Raw genomic sequence first — 25447 nt, 5'->3', positions numbered from 1 at the left:
TGGTGTTGAGGCAGAGACACACCACCTGATGGTGAAGCCCCTCAGCCCATTGTGTCTCCCTGGTGCCTCTAGGGGCCTCTGTGCCTCCACAGAGCAGGGTGGGTGGGGGGAGGCAGTGGACCCCGAGAGCCGCTGGAGTGGACCTCTGACTGTGATGTGCCTGGTCTCACCTGCTGCCTCTGAGAAGGTCTCTAACCCTGCTGGATGAACTGTGGCACCTCCACGGCCTTCTGTTCACTAACAGGCTGTTCCTCAACAAAAGTGTGAAATTGAAGCTACAATCCAGGCTTTACCCAACCTCAGTAATTTGTAAGACTGATAATGAAATAAATCATGTTAATCCCAAAATTAAAAAAAAAAAGTACAGCTAAGCTCTGGCTAGGGATGTAGCTAATGGGTTGCTCCATTGTAGGAAAAGGAAGACACGTAACAGTCTGATGGCCCTTCTTCCTACTCCTTCTTGTTTTTTAATCCCCCTTTCATATTTCCACATCTTACCCCCCTGTGGCTATACCTTGGATAACTTCCTCAGATATATCCTCCCAGTCACTAATTCTCTATCTGTTGTTTAGTTGCTAAGTCATGTCCGACTCTTGGAGACCCCATGGACTGTAGCCCACCAGGCTCCTCTGTCCATGGGCTTTCCCAGGCAAGAATACTGGGGTGGGTTGCTCTTTCTTTCCATTAATCTTTATTTTAACTTTCTATCCATTTGAATCCTTAATTTCAGTAAGTTTTTTTTAAATTTCTAACAGTAATATTTTGTTCTTCTTCAAATTGGCCTAATCATTAGTCTCCTATTTTTGCTTATGTTTTCAATGTCCTTTTTAAATCTAAAAGCATTTCCAGCAGACTTTTTTAGTTTAATTCTGATAATTAATTATAACGGTTGAACTCTCTGTGGTACTGGGTTTGCTATCTACGGCTTGCTTGATTTTTGTTTTATACTTTTTACTATGAGCTTTTTGTTGACTGTCTCCAGGAATTCTTTGAGGCCTGTTTGAGGGTATGCTCATCTGGAAAAGTCTATTTTTACTTCTCTCAGGCACCTGGGGATAGTACCTAACCTGATACTCTTTAAATTATAGGCTTGTGTTTTTGGATCAGGCAAAATATGTGGACTGAGTCCCAAACTACGTGACACCTAGCCAGTAGAAAAAGTTCTCAAAGAAAATGTTGGGTTTTTTTTAACTTTCATTCATAGCCCAGTCCAACACAGAAACGTGTTCTTGTGGTTCACCTTTAGTTCACCCGTTCTGAGGGTGTACCTCTCTTAGATGTAGGTATTATGCTTCCCTTCTACGTGAGTTCAGGCTTTGTTTCTGTCCCCTCTGTGCAATGCAGTTCACAGTGTCGGTAAAGAATACTGTAGCTCTCAGAGTATCCAAGGCTCTAAAATTTAGTTTACCTGCCTAGTCTGTACTCCATTCTGATCTTAGTGGGAATCATCCAGTCAAGTAAGAGTGGTTTCAATATTTTCAACAAGGACCTACTATATAGCACATGGAACTCTGCTCAGTGTTATGTGGCAGCCTGGATGGGAGGGGAGTTTGGGGGAGAATGGATACATGTATATATATGGCTGAGTCCTTTCACTGTTCACCTGAAGCTATCACTATATTGCTAATTGGCTATACCTCAATGGAAAATAAAAGGTTTAAGTTAAAAAATAAGAGTGGTTTTAATATTTTATCAAGCATTTTTAGATATTATGTAGCTGAGTAGTTTCAGGGCCTCTTAACTCTGCAATATTGCTGAAACTAGAAATTCTCAAATGTATCTGTCATCTTTTTCACTTTTTCTTACCACTGTAGTGGCTCAGACAGTAAAGAATCTGCCTGCAGTGTAGGAGACCCAGGTTCAATCCCTGGGTCGGGAAGATCCCCTGCAGAAGGGAATGGTTACCAACTCCAGTATTCTTGCCTGGAGAATTCCATGGACAGAGGAGCCTGGAAGTCTACAGTCTCAAAGAGTAGAACATGACTGAATGATTAAACCCACACACATGAAAATTTCCAAGCATTTCACAAGTAGAAAGATCAGTATGATGAATGACTATGTGCTAATCTCAACTGGTTGTCAATTTTCATTTCACTGATACTCCTCTTTTCTCCCCCTTTCCCACAGATTATTTTGAAACAAATTTCAGACAACAAATAATTTTATTTCATAAATATTTTCTTTCATGTCTGAAGATGTAGATCTTAGTAATTTTCATTTTATCTCAAATATTCATCTTTCACCAAGTTAAAAAAATTTTTTAATTATTTATTTATTTATTTTTGGTTGTGCTGGGCCTTCCTTGATGCCTGGTCTTTTTCTCTAGCTGTAGCAAGTGGAGGCTACTCTGTAGCTGCAGTACGTGGACTTCTCATTGCTGCAGCTTCTCTTGCTGCAGAGCACAGGCTCTGTGGCACACGGGCTTCTATAACGGAAGCACCTGAGCTCAGTAGTTGTGGCTCCCGGGCTCTGGAGCACAGGCTCAACAGTTGTGGTGCATAGGCTTAGTTACTCTGTGGCATGTGGGATCTTCCCAGATCAGGGATCAAACCCATGTCTCCTGCACTGGCAGGTGGGCTGCCAATTGATCCTGACGGGCTATAGTCCAGAGGGTTGCAAAAGAGTTGGACAAAACTTAGCGACTACAACAACAACAATCTTCAACATGGTACTGGAAGTTGTAGCTAAAGCAAATCAGGCAAGAAAAAGAGAGGTGACCAGACTTGAAGGAAATAAAATGATTTCTGTTAATAGGTGATATTATTTTTTATGAAGAAAATGCTAAAGATTTCACACACAAAAAAACCATTAGAGCTAATAAATTCATCAAAGTTTCAGCATACTAAACCAATACATAAAAATCAGTTGATTTTCTATACTCTAGCAATAAACAATCTGAAAATGAAATTAAGAAAACAATTGCATTTATAATAGCTTCAAAAAGAATAAAATAAATTTAACCAACAAAGTGAAAGACTTGTACACTGTAAACTACAAGACATTGCTATAATAAAGAAAACATAAATGAATGGAAAGACATCATGTATTCATGGATTGGAGACTTAAGATTGTTAAAATGACAATATTACCCAAAATGATACACAGATTGAATCCAATTACTCTCTAAATCCCAATGTGTTTTTGCAGAAATAGAAAAACTCATCCTAAAATTCACATGAATCTCAAGGGACCCCAAATACCCAAAGTAATCTTGAAAATGAAGAACAAAGTGGAGTTCTCACACTTTCTGATTTCAAAAATTGCTGGAGAGTTACATCAGCATCATGGCAGTATAAGATGCTTTATTTCTCCCCCTCACTTTCCAACTAGTAAGACATCCATAACTTGCCTCTGCTCAAACTATCAGGATGCTGGAGAGACCCACACATCTGTAAATCTGAAGGTGGGTGGTTTAGAACACATACAGGAGGTGGAACTAGGGTAACAGTGGCGGCAGTGCCTACAACCCCAGCTTCTCCTCTGAAATGGCTGAGCCTGCAGTCCCAGAGAGCCAGGCAGCAGCTGTGCAGGCAGCACATATGGCTTCCTGGTCATGGCAGACCAGGCAGCAGTAGTAGCAGGGCCCATGACTCCGGTCCCTCAAGCCATGGTGGTGCCCGTGATCCTCATCCCCCTGCCCATGGTGGTGCCTACAAACCTGACAGCCCCAGCGGTGGTGGAGGCACCTGTCTGACCCCAGCTTCTCCCACCCACCCCTCATGCTGAGGCTAACCAGGTGACCCCAGACACAGTGGGGCACCCACCATCCCAGTGCCCCTGGCAGCAATGGCAGTGACAGCAATGGTGCCAACATCAGCAGGGCACCAATGAGCCCAGAGGCACAAGCAGGGACCACAGAGGGCACCTGTGACACCTCTGGCAAAGGCAGTGGAGGGTGGAAAGTGTCAGTTCTCAAATATTGTCCGAGGCACCGCAGCAAGAAAAACCGAAAACTTGTGCTATATCTACTAAAAAACAGAAGACCTCTAATTACCAATCTGTTGAATTGTTAGACTCTAAGTAAACAAAGCAAAGTTGCTTAGTCATGTCCAACTCTTTGGGACCCCATGGACTGTAGCCCATCAGGCTCCTCTGTCCAGGGGATTCTCCAGGCAGGAATACTGGAGTGGGTTGCCATTTCCTTCTCCAGGGGATCTTCCCAGGGATCGAACCCAGGTCTCCCGCATTGCAGGCAGATGCTTTTAACCTCTGAGCCACCAGGGAAGCCCAAGTAAACAAAACTTCATCTAAATTAGAAAGGGGTTTGCTACTTCAAATGCACCAGCAGAGAAACAACTCATCAAACACTGTGAAAAAACCCAGTCACACAGTATCACAAAAAGAAAATGACCAAACTTGAAGTCAAGGAAGATTGTGATCTAAACAACAAAGAATTAAAAATAGCCATCGTGAAAAACTCAACAGGCATGAGAAAGCTCAGAAGGCAGTTTAGTGAGCCTAGGAATAAAAGGAAGGAATGAACTAATACTTTATCAAAGAGACCGAAACTTTAAAAAGGGACCAAACAAGCTGCGGAGCTAAAGAACTAAAAAAATGGGATGGAGAATGCATTAGAAGTATTGGGAAATTCCATTTCCCACAAAGAAGAGAAAATTAGTGAGCTCAAAGATAGAAATCTAGAAGTGATTTAGGCAGAAGAGGAGAAAGAGCCAAGATCTTAAGAAACTGAACAAACTCTATCCAACTCCATTAGAGAAGGCAACATAGAGAAAATGGGTATCCCAGGAGAAGAGGGAGAAAATGGAGCAGAAAGCTTATTTAAAGAAATAGCAGCTGAGAACGTCCTAAAGCTGGGGAGGGAACTGGATATACAAGTTTACCAAGTTAACAGAATACCTAATTATCTTGATGCAAAAGAATCTTCTCCAAGACAGAATTTAATAATAAAGAAAGAATTTTAAAGATAGCTATTCCGTTGTGGCTCAGTTGGTGAAGAATCTGCCTGCAATGCAGGAGACCTGGATTCAATCCCTGGGGTCAGGAAGATCCCCTGGAAATGTGAATGGCACCCCACTCCCATATTCTTGCCTAGAGAATTCCACGGACAGAGGAAACTGGTGGCTACTGTCCATGGGGTTGCAGAGTCGGACACGACCAAACGACTAACACACACACAGGGGACAAAAGATAGTAACCTACAAAGATACCCCCATTAAGCTATCTGCAGATTTCTCAGCAGAAACTCTACAGAGCAAGAGAAGGTGGAGTGATATATTTAAAATATTGAAAGATAAAAATTATCACCCAATGTGGAGAAAAGGGAAGCTTTGCTTTGCACATTGTTGGTGGGAATGTAAATTGGTGCAGCTTCTGCGGAAAACAGTACAAAGGTTTATCAAAAAACTAAAAATAGAACGATTTTATGACCCAATAATTCCACTCCTGGGTATATACTCACCCCTCCCCTCAAAGAAAACCAAAAACAATTCCAAAAAATGCATGAACTCCAATGTTCACAGCAGTAATATTTACAGTTGCCACAATATGGAAGCAACCTAAGTGTCCATCAAAAGATGAATGGATAAAGAAGATGTGGTATATGTATTAAGTGGAAAACTGCACAGTCATGAAAATAATCTTGCCATTTGCAACAACATGAGTGGGTCTATAGAGTGTTACGCTAAGTGAAATAAATCAGACGGAGAAAGACAAATACTGTATACTCTCATGCATATGTGTAATCTAAAAAACAAACACAAAACTGAAAACAGACTCATAGACTCAGAGAACAAAGGGTGGTTGCCAGAATGGAGGGTGGGGGAAGAAATAGATGGAGGAGATTAAGAGGTACAAATACCAGGTTATAAAATAAATAAGCCATGGGGATGTAATATACGGTATATATGGTTAACAATATTGTAATAATTTTGAATGAGAGATGGTTATTAGACTTGTCATGGCAATCATTTCATAATATAGGCAAATGTCAAGTCACTAGATAGTACACCTAAAACTAAATAATATTTTGTACCAATTATATTTCAATTTTAAAAAACAGTGTTGAGAAAACTAAATCTATGTGCAAAAGAATGAATATGGAAACTTTCTTTACACCACAGACAGAAAACTAATAAGGTGGATAAAAGAACTAAACCTGAGAGCTAAAACTATAAAACTTTGGAAAGAAGCATAGGAAAAAATCATTCTAAGAATAGATTTGGCAATGATTTCTTCAATATGACTCTATTGCTTACTTTACAGTACGCTTTCCCTCCTTGGCCTATGACCACTACATGCCAATAGCAACCCTCAGACATTATGACCACCAAAAAGGGTACTGCTACTGCTAAGTCACTTCAGTCCTGTCCGACTCTGTGCAACCCCATAGACGGCAGCCCACCAGGCTCCCCCATCCCTGGGATTCTCCAAGCAAGAGCACTGGAGTGGGCTGCCATTTCCTTCTCCAATGTATGAAAGTAAAAAGTGAAAGTGAAGTCGCTCAGTTGTGTCCAATTCTTGGCGACCCCATGGACTGCAGCCTACCAGGCTCCTCCGGCCATGGGATTTTCCAGGCAAGAGTACTGGAGTAGGGTGCCATTCATTTCTAAACATCGTCTGGGAGAGGGGCGGGGGGATGTACTCACTTGAAACCACTGCAAGACTGGAAAAAGATTTGTATGATGTTAATAGCATATTTTCAGAGTTGGAAGAAAAAACTTCATCTAGCAGGGTATCTTTTTTGACAACTATCCTTAACATAGAAAGTTCAACTGACTAACTGACCCTTTGGGAACTTCATTTATTTAAAAATTCTTTTTTAATATAAGAAATATGTGTCTCATTTCAAGTGATTCAAACAGTTCAGAAGTTTTAAAAAATGAGTGAAAAAAAAAATTCACATCTTTTCATGGGATTTCCCAGGCAAAAAGACTGGCTGCTGCTGCTGCTATTGCTAAGTCGCTTCAGTCGTGTCCGATTCTGTGCCACCCCATAGACGGCAGCCCACCAGGCTCTGCTGTCCCTGGGATTCTTCAGGCAAGAACATTGGAGTGGGTCACCATTTCCTTCTCCAGGGGATCTTCCCAACCCAGGGATTGGACCCAGGAATTGAACCCACGTCTCCTGCTTGGCCGGTGGATTCTTTATCATGGAGCCACTTGGGAAGCCTTTGTTGAATAGAAGTGACAAAAGGAGGCATTTTTGTCTCATTCCTAATTTTAGAGAAAAGGCTTTGTCTTTCACCATTGAGTAAAATGTTAGCTATGGGCTTTTCACATATGGCCCTTAGGTTAAGGAAGTATCCTTCTGCTTCTAGTTTGAGGTTTCTTTTTTTTTTTTAATCATGAAAGGTACTGAATTTTGTCAAATGCTTTTTCTGCATCAATTAAGATGATCATGTAATTTTTTCCCTTCATTATGTTAATATGGTGCATTACATTGATTTCCCTATGTTGAACCATCCTCATATTCCAGGGCTAAATCCTACCTGGTCATGGCATATAATCCATTTAATATGATGCTCAATTCAATTTGCGAGTATTGAGGACTTTTGCATCTATATTCACAAGGGATAGTGGTTTAGTTTTCTTTAGAGTGTCTCTGTGTGGCTTTTGTATCAAGGGGCTGTTGATCTCACAGATGAATTAGGAAGATTAAATTTTTTTGGAAGAGTTAGTTATTTAAATATTAGGTAGAATCTACCTGTCAAGCCATTTTGTCCATTGCTTTTCTTTGTTCGAGTGGTTTTTAATTACTGATTCAATCTCCTTCATAGCTATAGGTCTGTTCAGATTTTCTATTTCTTCATGAGTTGGTTTTAGCAGATTGTATTTTTCTAGCAATGTGTCCACCTTACCTAGGTTACCCAATTTGTTGACAAACAATTTTTCATAGTATCCTTTTATATTATTTTTATTTCTATAAAATTTATAGTAATAATCCCACTTTCACTTCTGATTTTAGTGATTTCTGTTTTTCCTTAGTTAATATTCCTTAAAGCTTTACTGATCTTTCCAAAAAAACAACCTTTTGTTTCATGGTATTTTTATACTCAAAAACACACCTACTTATAAAATATGTTAAAGTACTTACTCCATAATTTTATAACTGCTACTTATGTATTTTCTTTATAAGAGTGAGAATTAATTTTTCAGGCTAGTTTCTAGCTTTAAATAGGTACTCAATAAATTCATTGTTAAATGAATGAATAAGTTTAAAGAGGTAAACAAAAAGAAATATACATAAATCACAAATGCAAACGAGGCATGGTGTAGTCTGAGGTAAATGTACAAAGTTAACCCTAAAATACTGAACACGATACAATTCCCTTATCAGCATGAGTTTTATTTCTTTGTTAGTATTTACAACAGTCATTGAGGCTATTTTTAAAGCCTGGCTTCTACAGAGTTTAGACTTCTTCCTTACTCTTCTTTGATGCTTAAACTGTTTTTTATCATGAGCCAGCAAATAAATCCCTAGTCTTATCAGGAAACATTGATTTTTTTATACTCCTGCCTTAACGGAACTTATGACTCCTGGTGTTTTTGTTTGTCCTCAAATCTGGCTGTGCCTCCAGTGCTCCATAAAACCTTTCATACAGCATTGCAATTAACTCATTCAAACATGTAGGAGTTTATTTACAGAATTAGAAGTGTTAATTCTGCTAAAGTTTTAGGTCCTTTTCAACTCCATCAGTCCATGATTCTGCTGAAAATGAGATACTCAGCTTGCTGAGTTTAAATGCCACTCAAACACTCCTAGCAATATGTTGGAAATTATGGTCTAATAATCCTAGAATACCAAGAAGAAGCTTTAGGACTTCACAAACTTTTTATTTAAATATTGTTTTTAAACCATTTTAGCCATTCAATTCAGTCAGTTCAGGTCAGTTGCTCAGTAGTGTCTGACTCTGCAACCCCATGAAATTGTAGCACATCAGGCCTCCTTGTCCATCACCAACTCCCGGAGTCCACTCAAACCCATGTCCATTGAATCGGTGATGCCATCCAACCATCTCATTCTCTGTTGTCCCCCTTTCCTCCTGCCCTCAGTCTTTCCCAGCATCAGGGTCTTTTCAAATGAGTCAGTTCTTCGCATCAGGTAGCCAAAGTATTGGAGTTTCAGATGACACCACCCTTATGGCAGAAAGTGAGGAACTAAAGAGCTTCTTGATAAAAGTGAAAGAGCAGAGTGAAAAAGTTGGCTTAAAGCTCAACATTCTGAAAACTAAGATCATGGTATCCAGTCCCATCACTTCATGGCAAATAGATGGGGTAACAGGGGAAACAGTGGCTGACTTTGTTTTTGTGGACTCCAAAATCACTGCAGATGGTGATTGCAACCATGAAATTAAAAGACGCTTACTGCTTGGAAGGAAAGTTATGACCAACCTAGACAGCATATTCGAAAGCAGAGACATTACTTTGTCAACAAAGGTCTGTCTAGTCAAGGCTATGGTTTTTCCATGGTCATCTATGGATGTGAGAATTGGACTATAAAGAAAGCTGAGCACCGAAGAATTGATGCTTTTGAACTGTGGTGTTGGACAAACTCTTGAGAGTCCCTTGGTCTGCAAGGAGATCCAACCAGTCCATCCTAAAGGAGAGCAGTCCTGGGTGTTCATGGGTAGGACTGATGAAGCTGAAACTCCAATACTTTGGCCACCAAGAAAAAAAAAAAGAGAGAACAGATGAGTCACAGACTGAGAGAAAATATTTGCAAACCGTATATCTCATAACAACCTCTATGATTGGGATTGTTAATCCTCAATGATTCCCCCACACACACACCATAAATAATATTTATGCATTTTGGTTTAATTCTATAAATGAAATTAAACACAAACATTACCTATGCCTTTTAAAAAATGTATGGAGTAGAGGAGCAATTTGTATTCAAAATATATAAAGAATCCTTACAACTCAACACCATTCAGTTCAATTCAGTCACTCAGTCGTGTCCGACTCTTTGCGACCCCATGAATCACAATGACTCCATGATTTGCCCTGGCAGCACGCCAGGCCTCCCTGTCCATCGTCAACTTCCAGAGTTTACTCAAACTCATGTCCATCGAGTTGGTGATGCCATCCAGCCATCTCATCCTCTGTCGTCCCCTTCTCCTCCTGCCCCCAATCCCTCCCAGCATCAGAGTCTTTTCCAATGAGTCAACTCTTCGCATGAGGTGGCCAAAGTACTGGAGTTTCAGCTTTAGCATCAGTCCTTCCAATGAACACCCAGGACTGATCTCCTTTAGGATGGACTGGGTGGATCTCCTGGCAGTCCAAGGGACTCTCAAGAGTCTTCTCCAACACTGCAGTTCAAAAGCATCAATTCTTCGGGGCTCAGCTTTCTTCACAGTCCAACTCTCACATTCATACATGACCACTGGAAAAACCATATCCTTGACTAGACGGACTTTTGTTGGCAAAGTAATGTCTCTGCTTTTTAATATGCTTAGGTTGGTGCAAAAGTAACTGTGGTTTTGCACTGTTGAAATTTGCTGTTTGAAATTGGAATACATTCTTAAATAAGTGTGGTTATGTTATACGTTGTTTTAATACACATTTCTCACTTTATGTTTTTTGCTAATGGTTTATTACTTGCTGTTTATTTTACATTTATTTTGGACTAGGGAAAAGATGTTAGACAAAAAGTAAATTCAAGCAATTTTCTTATTCAAGTTCAAAATGGGTCGTAAAGCAGAGAAGACAATTTGCAACACCAAGAAGGCATTTGGCCCAGGAACTCCTAAGGAATGCACAGGGCAGAAGTAGTTTAAGAAGATTTGCAAAGGAGATGAGAGCTTGAAGATGAAGAGCATGGAAGCTGACAACAACCAACTAAGGGGATCATCACCGACTGGTGCTACAGAAGGAGCAGGGGCTACTCTCTAGGTGCAGTAGTTGTGGTGCCTGGGCTCAAGGGCACAGGCTCAGTAGTTGTGGTGAGTGGGCTTAGTTGCTCTGCGGTTGCTGTTTCAGCAGCAGGGTCAGCCAGAGAACCGCGTGAGCTCCACTCCTGTCTTGCCCGCACAACTGGCAGGGTGACCTCATTTGCTAGTCAAGGAAGAAGTCTTTATAGTTTCATGGGCTTTTGCCCAAGCCCATCCTTTGTATCACGTTTCCTTCTGTAACATACCTTAGTACATTATGATGTAACTGACTGTCCTTCGTCACCACTTTATCAATAAGGTCAGTTACCCTACCCCAGGGCCTGTTTCACACCTGCTTAGTCCACCTGCTACATCTCACTTGTATCTGTTTCAAAAGAGCATTGTCACCTTATCAACTCCAGAACAAAAGGAAGTTTTAAATTCCATGGAGTCAATCTGTCAAAAGCAGGTGGGGGAAATTCCTGTATAGTGTTACGACTTTTACTGAGAGACAAATAACTTTTACTGAGGCCAACTTTTACAGTTTTGTAGAAACTGCAAGTGTTCTCTCAGAAACAAAGATGAGAGTTTGTGAAAGATAGCAGTTCTTTGATTACACACTGTGTATAGTGAACCTACTTAATGTCAAGTATCCTATCTAGCAAGCATGCCTTCAGTTTTGTTGGGAATTGTAAGTCCTCCTTCTGGCAGGCAACCAAAGCCACAGAGAATGTCATCTGCAACTTGCCAATCAACAAGAAAGCACTGGGCTTCCCTGGTGGCTCAGTGGCAAAGAATCTGCCGATGCAGGAGACATGGGTTCTACCCCTGGTCAGGGAAGATCCCACATACCATGGGGCAGCTATGCCCGTGCACCACAGCTGCCGAGCCTGCGCTGTACAGCTCATGTGCCACAAGGACTGAAGCCCGTGGGCCTAGAGCCTGTGCTCCGCAACAGGAAAAGCCACCGCAACGAGAAGCCCACACACTGCAGCTAGAAAGTAGCCCCTGCTTGCCACAACTTGAGGAAAGCCCTTGCAGCAATAAAGACCCAGCACAGCCAAAACAAAAACAAAAAACCATCATGATGCAGTGAAAACTCTGGACATCAGAACTGTCCTCTGATACCATATGAACATTCCAGTTCAACATATAACACAGTTCAGTACCAGTTATGCATTATTACACAGTACTTACAATGAATAAGGTCACAGGCCTCTCAATGACAAAGTCACTTCTAATTTTTATCTTTGACTACAAGTTCTACAGCTATGTTCAGACACTGTTTACAGGAACACAGATCATGGATATTTTTACACAGGCATTAAGACACCAGCTTTCAGACCATCTACTCCTCTCAGGTAAAGAGGGGGTGGAAGAAGAGAGGGTACAACTGGCACCAGAAAGCATAAGTTTGTTGCAAGCTTTTTGAGGTAATAGAAAAGTTCTAAAATTAGATCAGTAATGGTTATACAACTCTATAAATTTATGAAAGTTCATTGAATTGTACCATTAAAATGTGTGATATCCAAATGTCAATAAAGCAGTTTTAGAGCAGTTTAAAGCCAATCATACTGTTCATGGGGTTCTCAAGGCAAGCATACTGAAGTGGTTTGCCATTCCCTTCTCCAGTGGACCACATTCTGTCAGATCTCTCCACCAAGACCCGCCCGTCTTGGGGGGCCCCACAGGGCATGGTTTAGTTTCATTGAGTTAGACAAAGCTGTGGTCCTAGTGTGATTAGATTGCTGAGCGCCGAAGAATTGATGCTTTTGAACTGTGGTGTTGGAGAAGACTCTTGAGAGTCTCTTGGACTGCAAGGAGATCCAACCAGTCCATTCTGAAGGAGATCAGCCCTGGGATTTCTTTGGAAGGAATGATGCTAAAGCTGAAACTCCAGTACTTTGGCCACCTGATGTGAAGAGTTGACTCATTGGAAAAGACTGATGCTGGGAGGGATTGGGGGCAGGAGGAGAAGGGGACAACAGAGGATGAGATGGCTGGATGGCATCACCAACTCAATGGACATTGAGTCTAAGTGAACTCCAGGAGATGGTGATGGACAGGGAGGCCTGGCGTGCTGCGATTCATGGGGTCGCAAAGAGTCGGACACAACTGAGCAACTGAACTGAACTGAAAGCCAATCAACGACACGTTCATTTTATATATTTATTTTTATATATAGTATATTATATATATTACATATATATTATATATATTTTTGTATATATATATGTTGTTGTTCAGTCACTAAGTTACCGACTCTGTGACCCCATGGACTGCAGCACCCCAGGTGCCTCTCTCCTCCACTATCTCCCACAGTTTGCTCAAACTCATGTCCATTGGGTCGGTGATGCTATCTAACCGTCTCATCCTCTGTCGCCCCTTCTCCTCCTGCCTTCAATCTTTTCAGCATCAGAATCTTTTCCAATGAGTCAGCTCTTCACCTCAGATGGCCAAAGTATTGGAGTTTCAGCTTCAGCATCAGTCCTTCCAATTAATATTCAGGGTTTATTTCCTTTAGGATCGACTGGTTTTGATCTCCTTGCAGTTCAAGGGACTCTCAAGTGTCTTCTCTAGCATCACAGTTTGAAAACATATATATGTATTTATCTATTCATTTAAGACACTTAAGAAATTGTATAAAAACACACTTCCTGTGCCTTCTCATGTACTATCTACCACACTGGAAGCCTATGTGTTAACTCGTGTCATTTTTATATGTATCTCAGAATAAATCTTCTCTTTTCATCTCTGTTTAATCACAGAAAATCATAAAATTGTAAGATGAACAAAACTTCAAAACCTGAAGCTATTTCTGACTACTAGTCTCTGAATCAGATTTTTCTCAATACTATACAACCAAATTTAGAAATAACTTTATTTCAGACTTCCTACAACTATAAAAAATTACTTTACACAACATTTCTGTGCTCATCAAAAATACTGCTTTTACTAACTTCCTAATAAGTAAATATATAAATTTTAACATTGAAAAATACATTTTAAAAATATTGGAGTTGTACATCCATTTTTAATTTTTAAAAATGTTTCTATTGCTAAAACAAACAAAAAGGATCTAAACTCTCCTGGGTCACAGGTGATGCAAAAAGATCAAGCTTAACTACAGTTTTTCTAGTATGGTGATTAGAAATAAGTTCAGTTTAAAAGAACATTTTATTATTGTCCTCTGAGGCTCCCGTGAAGGTAGATGGGATTTTACTTAGACAGCAAAGTTTTGGGTTTTGTTTTGTTTTTTTCTGACATCAAAGTTTTAACTTCAAAAAACATTAAAAAATTTAAAACTCAGGTTTCCATTTTCTCCTTTACCCAATATTTCTTAGAAACCTAGAATGCTCTTTCCTGCTTCCTCTTTCCTCTGGGCTAGAATTCAAACAGGACTGGCATTGCTAATAGCTATCACTATCTTGGACAGTGAGATGACTCAGAACAGAAACCACAGATAGCAAAGCAAAAAGATAGAAGGAATGTGAGTTCTTGAAACCAGGGAATTGTTATACTGTCTCTGGAATGCTTACCTCTGGACTGTTTGAACATGAGAGATAAACGTCTACATAATCAGAGAAAATCATAAAATTGTAAGATGAATGAGACAATATACCAACTCTTGTATACCACAGTCATACAACTGACGTCAAAAGAGCACACTGAGATCAGAATGGGGCTACAGAGGGAGCAGTAGGCCCAAAGCTCTCAGACTGGAACTGCTTGGCATCTCCATGGACCAGCGAGGTAAACAGGCTAGGGCATCTGGAATGGGAAGGGGAATGTTAGGAGACAGGGTGATGGCTGATGGGGAGGCAGATGGTGTAGGGCCCAGTGGCTCACTGGGTCTTTGAGCTTCTATTTAAATGTAGAAAACCAGTGGACGGTTTCCAGAAGAAAAGTGACTTGTTTGATTTATATTTTTAAAGAATTTCTTTGTAGAAAATAGACATATATTAATGCACAAAAATCCTCATGGTAGGTACATAACTATTTATTACAGTATGCTCATATTTTTATGTGTGCTGTGCTCAGTCACTTCAGTCATGTCCGACTCTTTGTGACTCTGTGGACTGTAGCCCACCAGGCTCCTCTGTCCATGGGATTCTCCAGGAGAGAATACTGGAGTGGGTTGCCATGCCTTCCTCCAGGGATCTTCCCGACCCAGGGGTTGAACTGGCGCCTCCTTGTCTCCTTCATTGCAGGTGGATTCTTTACCACTGAACCACAAGGGAAGCCCATTTATTACAATATGCTCTATTTTAAAAACAAACTACTTTCCTGGCAAAAAAAAAAAAAAAAAGGGGGGGGGAGTTTATCTGGGTATAGCAGAGAATTACAATTTGGAACAAACAAGTCATGGCAGAAACCATAGGCAAGCCCAATGAACAAAGGAAAGAAACATTATTTAAAAAAAGAAACATGGAGAAAAGAGGGGATGTTGCAAGAGGTTGTTTTGAATCAAAGTCCTCTGGAGAAAAGTGAGAGTTCAGGGTGATGATGGTTTCTCACTGACTGAGTTGCTAGGAAGTAGATTTCTTCTGGGAGGCATGATACACATCTTTTCCTGGAGATGCTATGTATTCTTTTTCCTTTTGGAGACTATAAATGATGAGTCTTTGTTGATGACTCGTTTGGGTCAGTCACTGGCATTTCTTCCTGTAATTGATGTGGAGTTGTCCTGCATGAAAGCTCCCCCTTCTGGCCTCCCAGCTTCATTTTAGTGTCAGTCAGTTCAATCACTCAGTCGTGTCCGACTCTTTGCGACCCCATGGACTGCAGCACGCCAGGCTTCCCTGTCCATCACCAACTCCTGGAGTTTACTCATGTCCATTGAGTTGGTGATGCCATCCAACCATCTCATCCTCTGTCGTCCCCTTCTCCTCCCACCTTCAATCTTTCCCAGCATCGGGGTCTTTTCCAGTGAGTCAGCTCTTTGCATCAGGTGGCCAAAGTATTGGAGTTTCAGCTTCAGCATCAGTCCTTCCAATGAATATTCAGCACTGATCTCCTTTAGGATGGACAGGTTGGATCTCCTTGCAGTCCAAGGGACTCTCAAGAGTCTCCTCCAACACCACAGTTTGAAAGCACCAATTCTTAGGCACTCAGCTTTCTTTATATTCCAACTCTTGCAACCATACATGACTACTGGAAAAACCTCATTTTAGTGAGGTTTCACTTATTAATTTTCATACTAGGTTACACAATTTCATGGAAAGCTTCACACTGTCACCTTTATTAACTTGCCAAAGCTAAAGCAGACCACTGATAACTAGTTTTAGAGAAACCTGTCAGAAAACTAATGTGTTAACACAAGGGTTTGTTCTATTAATACATAGAAACTAAAACTGGTCTAAGATAGTGTATGGAGGGCTCAGAGAGTACTATGTTCAAATCCTGTCTCTGGATTTTATTAATTTTGTGGATGAGCCTGAATAAATTATTTAACCTTCCTAATTTACCAAAGTGTAATCACCTTTATCTCTGAAGATTTTGTGAGGATGAAGTTTTTAGCTAATTTTCTGGCATAGAAGAATCATGTTCTGTGATAAATAATAAATCACATCTTCTGTGATTTATCACCTTCTATGATTGCCGGGAGAAATACCAATAACCTCAGATATGCAGATGACACCACCCTTATGGCAGAAAGTGAAGAGGAACTAAAAAGCCTCTTGATGAAAGTGAAAGAGGAGAGTGAAAAACTGGCTAAAAGCTCAACATTCAGAAAACTAAGATCATGGCATCCAGTCCCATCATTTCATGGCAAATAGATGGGGAAACAGGGGAAACAGTGGCTGACTTTATTTTTCTGGGCTCCAAAATCACTGCAGATGGTGACTGCAGCCATGAATTTAAAAGATGCTTACTCCTTGGAAGAAAAGTTATGACCAACCTAGATAGCATATTCAAAAGCAGAGATATTACTTTGCCAACAAAAGTCCATCTAGTCAAGGCTATGGTTTTTCCAGTGGTCATGTATGGATGTGAGAGTTGGACTGTGAAGAAAGCTGAGTGCCGAAGAATTGATGCTTTTGAACTGTGGTGCTGGAGAAGACTCTTGAGAGTCCCTTGGATTGCAAAGAGATCCAACCAGTCCATCCTAAGGGAGACCAGTCCTGGGTGTTCATTGGAAGGACTGATGCTGAGGCTGAAACACCAATACTTTGGCCACCTCATGAGAAGAGTTGACTCATTGGGAAAGACCCATCAGGGTCTTCTCCCAAACCCTGGGAGGGATTGGGGGCAGGAGGAGAAAGGGACAACAGAGGATGGGATGGTTGGATGGCATCACCGACTCAATGCACACGAGTCTGGGTGAACTCCGGGAGTTGGTGATGGACAGGGAGGCCTGGCGTGCTGCAATTCATGGGGTCGCAAAGAGTCTGACACGACTGAACAACTGAACTGAACTGATGATAAATGATAAGCCATGTTTTTATCATCACTGCTGCTGCTACTGCTAAGTCGCTTCAGTCGTGTCTGACTCTGTGCGACCCCATAGACGGCAGGCCACCAGGCTCCCCGTCCCTGGGATTCTACAGGCAAGAACACTGACAATTATTAGAGTGTGAGAATATTTAACTACGTTTCAACATTAGAGCAGAGCAACATGAAACACCTAGCTCCTAAAGATGTTTTCCTCTGTCATATGTTGAGACAGCTGACGCAAGCATTTTCCATTACTTGGATGAAACATCTCTCAAGTGTATACATTTATCTTTACTCTCATACCCAGAAGTGACTGCATAGGTGACCTGAGTACTTCTGTCATAGGAAGGAATGTCCCTTAAGAAAATCAATTAATTATCTTTCTGATTCAAGCTGATCACCTCAGCTTCTTGAGTTTAACTGTCATGAATCAGCAACTATGAGTTCCAACCTAGGACAAGTACACAGTGAAAAGATCCAATTTCTGAGCCCGCAAAGTGAAGCCAGCATCTTAACTAAGCCGTTCTTACCTCAGTACAGTTTAGTATTGGGGTCCAGGGCAGGCTACCACAGAATATGCCTCAATGCCATGATGATTACACTGAATTGAAGTTCCATGAAAAACAGCTGGTGGGAAAAAATATTTTAAAAAACCTCAGACCCTCCTCTTTCTCCCTTCAGTGGGAAATGATTCTCCCCATGAAATTTCCCTCCCTGTACCAGGAGAATAGAAAGCAGTCTTGTCAAGAGAGTTGGGGAATTCGAGGCTAAGAAAGCTGTGTAAACTTTGCTATTTCTTCATTAATCTGATACCCCAAGCATAAACCCAGTTGTTTTGTTAAATCTTTGCAAATGGTTATTTCTTGGTCTTAATATGATATATCAACAGCCTGCTTCATTTGCTTCAGGGGGTCCCATTTCGAGAGACCTTCAGGCATACAAATTAAATTGTTTTATTCTCTTGTTAATCTGTCTTGTGTCAATTCAGTTATTAGACCAGTTAAAAGAAGTCAAGAAATTTCCCCTTCCCCAGTATTACCAAATACTAATTATTGCTGCTTGAGCATCAGTTAATCATTTGGCGACCAATTCAGATATAGAAACACATTGAAAAAAATGTGTTTGCCATCACTGTTGAGGACAGAAATTGGCATTTAAAATCATTCAAGCAAACTCCCAATTTTCAGTCAGATCCAAAAAGACCTTGTAAGACATCACTCTTTCCTAACAACAAATTTTAAAAATCAGTAATTTTTCTTAGATCTGTCAGAGAAGTGAGCACATGGGGCAAAGGTTCCCCTAAAATTGGATGGATAGAGAAAATCACAACTTAGAGTAGAAATCCACAAACAAAACCTCTGTGAGAAGCAGTGCTAGGGTAGGAGAACCTGGACATAATTGATGAATTGTCAGAGACTCAGAGTGGGTAAGTCTGTGAGTTAAAAATTCTAAAGGGTCCCCTCTCTTGTGAGTTTTACCTCCTGGAGTTCCCCCAGGTTCCCAAAGAAAAGATCAGAGGAAAAGCCCCTTGGGCTTGCAGGAAAAGTAACCATTTTGAAATACACTGGAGCATTCAGTTCTTAACAAAGCTTGCCCTCAACCGAAATTATTTCACCAGTGTCTAACTGCTCTGGGGAAAAGGAACTACCTAACAAAGGTCCATCTAGTCAAGGCTATGGTTTTTCCAGTAGTCATGTATGGATGTGAGAGTTGGACTGTGAAGAAGGCTGAACACCGAACTGTGGTGTTGGAGAAGACTCTTGAGAGTCCCTTGGACTGCAAGGAGATCCAACCAGTCCATTCTGAAGGAGATCAGCCCTGGGGTTTCTTTGGTAGGAATGATGCTAAAGCTGAAACTCCAGTACTTTGGCCACCTCATGCGAAGAGTTGACTCATTGGAAAAGACTCTGATGCTGGGAGGGATTGGGGGCAGGAGGAGAAGGGGACGACAGAGGATGAGATGGCTGGATGGCATCACTGACTCGAAGGACGTTGAGTCTGGGTGAACTCCGGGAGCTGGTGATGGACAGGGAGGCCTGGCGTGCTGCGATTCATGGGGTCGCAAAGAGTCGGACACGACTGAGCCACTGAACTGACTGACTGACTGACTGAACCCCATCTAGCTCTCTCCAGCCATCATGTCTTATCCATATTTGGGGCCCTGGAGAGAAACTGAGAAGTACTTACAAAGTTCATAGCCCAGGGTACAGGTTCATTAAACAACTGAGACTTAATCACAGGACTACAGAAAGCTTCTCCTCTCCATTTTCTTACCACCACATCACTTAAGACCTATCTATCAGAGTTCCTCTTACCCAGTAAATGCCTGGCTTTCAGCAAGAAATTTCAAGGCATACAAAAAGGCAAAAAAAAAAAAAAAGTTTAAGAGACAGAGAAGGCATCAGAACCAGACTCAGATATGGCAGGGATGTTGGAATTATTCGACCACGAATTTAAAACAACTATGATTAATATGCTAAGGACCCTAATGGAAAAAAAAGTCGACAACATGCAAGAACCAATGTGCAATATAAACAAAGATAGAAATTCTAAGAGTCAAAAAGAAGTGTTAGAAAACAAAAACACTATAATAGAAATAAAGAGTGCCTCTCATGGGTTTATTAGTAGACTGACACAACTGAAGAAGAATCTCTGAGCCTGAGGCTATGTCAACAGAAACTAAAGCAAAGAGAAAAGACTAAAAAAATTAAGGGTCTAGAATAACCAAGAACTGTAGCAGAACTATAAAGATAGTAACACACACATAATGGGAATATCAAAAGAAGAGGGAAAGGAAAAGAAGCAATATTTAAAGCAATGAAGACTTAGAATTTCACCCTATTAAGATCAGAAACCAAACCACATGTCTTAGTCAGCCTGGGCTGCCATAACAAGATACTACAGACTAGATGACTTAAACAACATTTATTTTTCACAGTTCTGGAGGCTGAGAAGTACAAGATCAAGGTACTGGCAGATTCTGTTCCAATGAGACCTGGTGTCCTGGTTTGTAGGTGGACAATTTCTTGCTGTATTCTCCCATGGCAGACGGTAAAGAGAGTGACAGCAAGTACTTATAGTTCTTTTTATAAAAGTACTAATCTTGTTCATGAAAGTTCCACCCTCATGACCTAATTACTTCTCAAAATCTCCACCTCTTAATACCATCACAAATGGGTTAGGATTTCAACATATGAATTTTGGGGAGATACAAACATTCAGTCCATAATATCACAAACCACAAGAAGCTCAGAGAATACCAGGGAGAACAAATGTCAAGTAAACTACACCTGGGCATGTTATTTTCAAAGTGCAGAAAATCAAAGACAGAGAAAAAAAATCTTGAAGGAGGCCATAGGAAAAGAGCATCTTACTAAAGAACTCTTAAAACTCAATACTAAGAGAACAAACTTGTAATGCAGGAGACGCAGGTTTGATCCCTGAGTCAGGAAGATTCCCTGAAGAAGGTCATGGCAACCCACTCCAGTATTCTTGCCTGGGAAATCCCATGGACAGAGGAGCCTGGCGGGCTATAGTCCATGGAGTTGCGAAAGAGTCGGAGATGACTTAGCTAGTAAACAACAACAACAACAAGAAAGAGAACAAACCACATTATAAAAATGGACCAAACACCTGAACAAACACTTCAGCAAAGAAGATATATACACAGGCGGCAAATAAGCATATGAAGAGATGTTCCACGTCATGTCATTATGGAATTGCAAATTAAAACAAGAAGGAGATACCGCTACACACCTATTAAAAAGGCCAAACTCCAGCACGTTCTCTAACAGTCCAGTGGTTGGGACTCAGCTCTTTCACTGCCAGGGGACTGGTTTCAATCCCTGGTCAGAGAACTAAGATCCTGCCCACATCAGGTGGCCAAAAAAAAGTCAAACTCTAAAACAACATCAAATGCTGTACAGGAACTTTCATTCATTGCTGGTGGAAATTCAAATTGATACAGCCACTTTGGAAGACTGTCACAGTTTCTTATAAAATTAAGCATACCCTTACCACCAGATCTAGCAATCACATTCCTCAGTATTTACCCAAATGAGCTGAAAAGTTAAGTCCTCACCAAAACTTGAACACAGATGATTAGAGCGGCTATAGTCATAATTGTCAAAACCTGGAAGCAACCAAGATACCCTTCAATTGGTGAATGGATAAATAAACTGTGGTACAACCAGACAATGAAATATTATTCAGCGTCAAAAAGAAAGGAGCTATCAAACCATGAAAAGATGAGGAGGAAACTTCAATGCATATTACTAAGTCAAAGAAGCCACTACGTAAAGGCTATATACTGTATGATTTCAACTACATGACATTCAGGGAAAGGTAAAAGTATGCGGACAGTAAAAAGTCAGTGGTTGCCAAGTGTGGTGAGACAGGGAAGAATGTGGAGCACAGAGGATTTTTAGGGCAGGACAACCTTTCTGTGTGACCCTACAGTGATGGCTGCATGTGTCAGAGTCCATGGACACATAAAATGTATACCACTAAGAGTAAACGCTAATGTAAACGATGGACTTGGGGAGATTATGAGTCAGTGCAGGTTCACTGATTGGAACAAATGAACCACTCTGGTGGGGGATATTGATAATGGAGGAGAGTACGTTTGGGGTAGTGAGCAGAGGATATACGGAAAATCTGTCTATCTTCCATTCAATTTTGCTGTGAACCTACAACTGCTTTCTTTTTTTTAGTGTATTAAAAAATTAGGGAAAATTACTTTGAAAGTTGTGACTACAGAGGTAAAACCATAACACATATCCAGTATTGATAGCTTATGGTGAATGATGACAAATTCATGATCTCCGAAGATGATTTAGCTTCAAGATCAGGGACCGGTATTGATCACTCAAGAGCTTCCGTGTAGCAGAGTTTTATTAAAGTGAAAAAGCGACAGAGAAAGCTTCTGACACAGACATCAGAAGGGGGATGGGGAGTGCCTCACTTGCTAGTCTTAGAAAAGGGAGTTATATACTTTTTCAATAAATCAAAAGAATGTTTCAAGGTTGTAAAGATCTTACCAGACCCACTCCCATAATATACATTTTAAGATAACAAGATTAATCAGAAGGTTCTTGTTTAGGAGAAATATGTCTTTGAGCAGGATACATTGTTACATTGACTAAGACATATAGAAAAAAAAAATTTGCCCTTTTCTCCTTGAGAGCCCCAGACCCTTTTCCCCTCCTGGGGGACCCCAGACTTCTTATCAACCTTCCTAGGAACTGACTCTCTCAGTATTCTAATACATATTCTAAAAGAGTGTTGTCTTAAAAGATAGCAACAATATGAAAGAATGAAGAATTCCATTAAGTTCAAAAAGCTTTAAATTTAAACCAAAATAACAATTACATTAAGGTCTCTCTCTCCCACAAGTCTTTTTTTAAAAAGCCTTTTCCAGTCAATGCTTAACCTAGGGTAAATTGTAGACTTCAGTCAACAATCAGAAGAATTAGCTAATATATAACCTAAATGCAGGAACATGATAATAACTCATTTTAAAGTTACCCAATCAACTACGATTCGTGGTCAGGGCAAGAAGTCAACCTCTGCAGAAATCTCCAGTTCCAGGTCAGGCTACCTTATCAGCTTAGTGTTAAGGGTGACATAGTTTCCTTAGTGTTAAAACATCTTTCATTCTAGGAAGGATTGGGAGTAATCACAGAAATGTTTAAGATAATCAGATCCATGTTAATACTTTGATATTAAACAATTTTCATGTTTTGTTTATACATAAAAAAGAAATTTTATATATTTATATTATTTAATAGAATTTGACCCATTCGAGTATAAGATCAATCTTATCAGTCCAATTTCAAGTGTGTAATTAAATAAGTGATTTAGGCTTTTGATTTAAAGTTGAAATCCTACTAAGTTTGTAGAAAATAATAGGATATTTAAAAGAACTACAGTTTATCATATTTATAATTTCAATTATTTGCTTCATATGCATTATTTGAGCAATTGGGAAAACTTAGTTTGTTAAATTAGAAAATAGAAGTAATACAGCAGGTCTGAGTCTGCTATCCTTAGAAAGGCCTGCTCTCAAGATTGGCCCTTGGTTGGGATTTGGAAGTTAAGTCACAGAGTATTCCCATGCAACAGTTAATTGATAAGGATGGTTCACTTTGCCTAAGCTGTTTGTGCAAGCAATATGGTTTATGCAGAATGCCTGCTCACCTTCTGGGAGTCTGGAATTCTGGTGCACGCTAGACAGACCATGAATGCCTACATACTCAGCTCCCAAGAAAAACCTTGGGCTCTAGTTCTAGTGGTTTCCTCAGGCCAAAATACTGCACACCAGAACAAGGACCTACTGCACAGCATGGGGAACTCTACTCAATACTCTGAAATAACCTACCTGGGAAAAAATCTGAAAATGAATGGATTATATGCATATGAATAACTGAATCATTTTGCCATACACGTAAAATGAACAAAACATTGTAAATCAACTATAGTCCAAAATAAAATTAACATTTAAAAAATACTGCACATATGTTGCAGAGTTTCTATTGCTGGGGGAACAGCATGTAGTGTGTGACCCCTTGTGTGAGAGGAAAAGCATAAGAGAGCTTATAGATGCTGTCCTCCAAACTCTGCCTTTGTCTTTCCCTTACTATCTGTGTATCTTTACTATGTTCCTATAATAAGTCTTAGCTATGAGTAGACCTATACATTGAATTCTGTAAATCCTTCCAGTGAATCTGAAGGTGACGGTAGTCTAGGGGTCTCCCGACACACTAGGGAAATTGAATATTTTTACTCCACATACAAAGTATTTGGGAGTGTTAAATTAACTAAGCTTATATAGACCAAACACCATTGAAAGATCTATTAGAAGTAAATAATAAAATCTGCTAGACTTAGAGCAATAGCATTGGTAAATGGAATTTATAGACTTAAGGAAAACTAGAGGTTTGAATTTACAGCTTTGATCACCAAATATTAATTTCTAAAACTCAAGTAAACTTTTGTAAAGGCCTTTCAGCACCCCCCCACAAAGTCCCTTGAGGGGATCAAAACAGTTCATATTTAGTGTATCTCATCAGCCCATAGCAGGCTGCTTGTCCTAGTCTCAGTGGAAGAAGGGCATTTGTTCAAATCAACCACAGTTTCATGTCACTTAGATTTCAGTTAAAAAGGAGCCTAGGATCCAGCCTTGTTTATACCACTTACTAGTTAACCACATTATACCACCTCACTTACAGAATCTGCTGCTAATGGTGATATTAAAATACAACTTTTATAAAAGCACCAGTAGGTAAGGGAGTCCAACTGGACTTATGTAATAGCTGGTAACTCCATGGTGTAAAAGACCCAGGATAAGTTAATAAAAATTATCCTTCTAATATACTTTAAAACCTTTGACAGATTTCCCCACTGGGTGATGAAGGGTGTGGCAGGAGTCTCCACTAGAGCATCATGCCTGACAGTGCTAGAGTCCATGGTGTTGCAAAGAGTCAGACATGACTGAGTGACTAAACAGAGCACAGCAGGAAACACAGTAAATACTAATAAATGCAATGATTTAGTTGAGGGGATAAGATAAAAGCAACCCAAAGTGAAGTGATAATATGAGACAGTGGTTCTAAAGACATACAAGAGAAAGTAAGTGATAAGTCGCCCAATTAATGGAAGTGAGATTAAGTGTTAAGATTTCAAAGTAAGAGATGGCTGCAGGCTACAGGGGTCAGAAAAGCTTCACGGAGGCAGCTGGTCTTAAAAAATCTTGGCCTTGAAACATACATTAGGTTTGAAGATGTAAGAATGGGGCAAGGTCTGAGAAGTAAGAGTGTGCCAAAAGATTAAAGTGAGAAAATAACGGAGATGATAGTGAGATGCATGTTAACTCGCTCGCATTGCAGCCCAGATCTTTAAAAAAGGAGAGAGGGAAGGACTTTTCTGGTGGTCCAGGGGCTACGACTCCATGCTCCCAAGGCAGGTGGCTCGAGTTCAGTCCCTGGTCAAGGAACTAAAAGCCACATGCCACAACTAAGACCTCTCGCAGCCAAATGAATTACTATTTCTTCAAGAGAATGAGAGTGAGGAACGGCCCCAGGTTGTGACGCCATGTTTCTCAGGCTCAGAAATTTGGACTTGATTCTTTCCATAGCGAGAACAACGAATGGCTTTTCAACAGTAACAACAGGTGAACCA

General features: G+C 40.3%; 1 protein-coding gene across 7 annotated transcripts in view; it reads right to left on the bottom strand.

Moving 5' to 3' along the window:
* ABCG2 (ATP binding cassette subfamily G member 2 (JR blood group)) overlaps positions 1-25447 on the bottom strand; it is a 132807-nt gene that overhangs the window by 81320 nt on the left and 26040 nt on the right. For 2 of the 7 annotated variants that reach the window (XM_069593738.1, XM_069593743.1), the window contains one exon: positions 17800-17896. The exons of 4 other annotated variants lie outside the window; for them this stretch is intronic. The gene's annotated coding sequence lies outside the window, so the exon portion shown is untranslated. Of the gene's footprint in view, positions 1-17799; positions 17897-22795; positions 22869-25447 lie in introns of all 7 variants that reach the window. One more of the 7 variants, XM_069593746.1, reaches the window with a different exon arrangement.

This window comes from Ovis canadensis, chromosome 6, assembly GCF_042477335.2.
Source record: "Ovis canadensis isolate MfBH-ARS-UI-01 breed Bighorn chromosome 6, ARS-UI_OviCan_v2, whole genome shotgun sequence".
NCBI classification, from domain to species: domain Eukaryota; kingdom Metazoa; phylum Chordata; class Mammalia; order Artiodactyla; family Bovidae; genus Ovis; species Ovis canadensis.
Note: the sequence above shows the minus strand (reverse complement) of the source record. Positions and strands in the feature narration are given on the sequence as shown.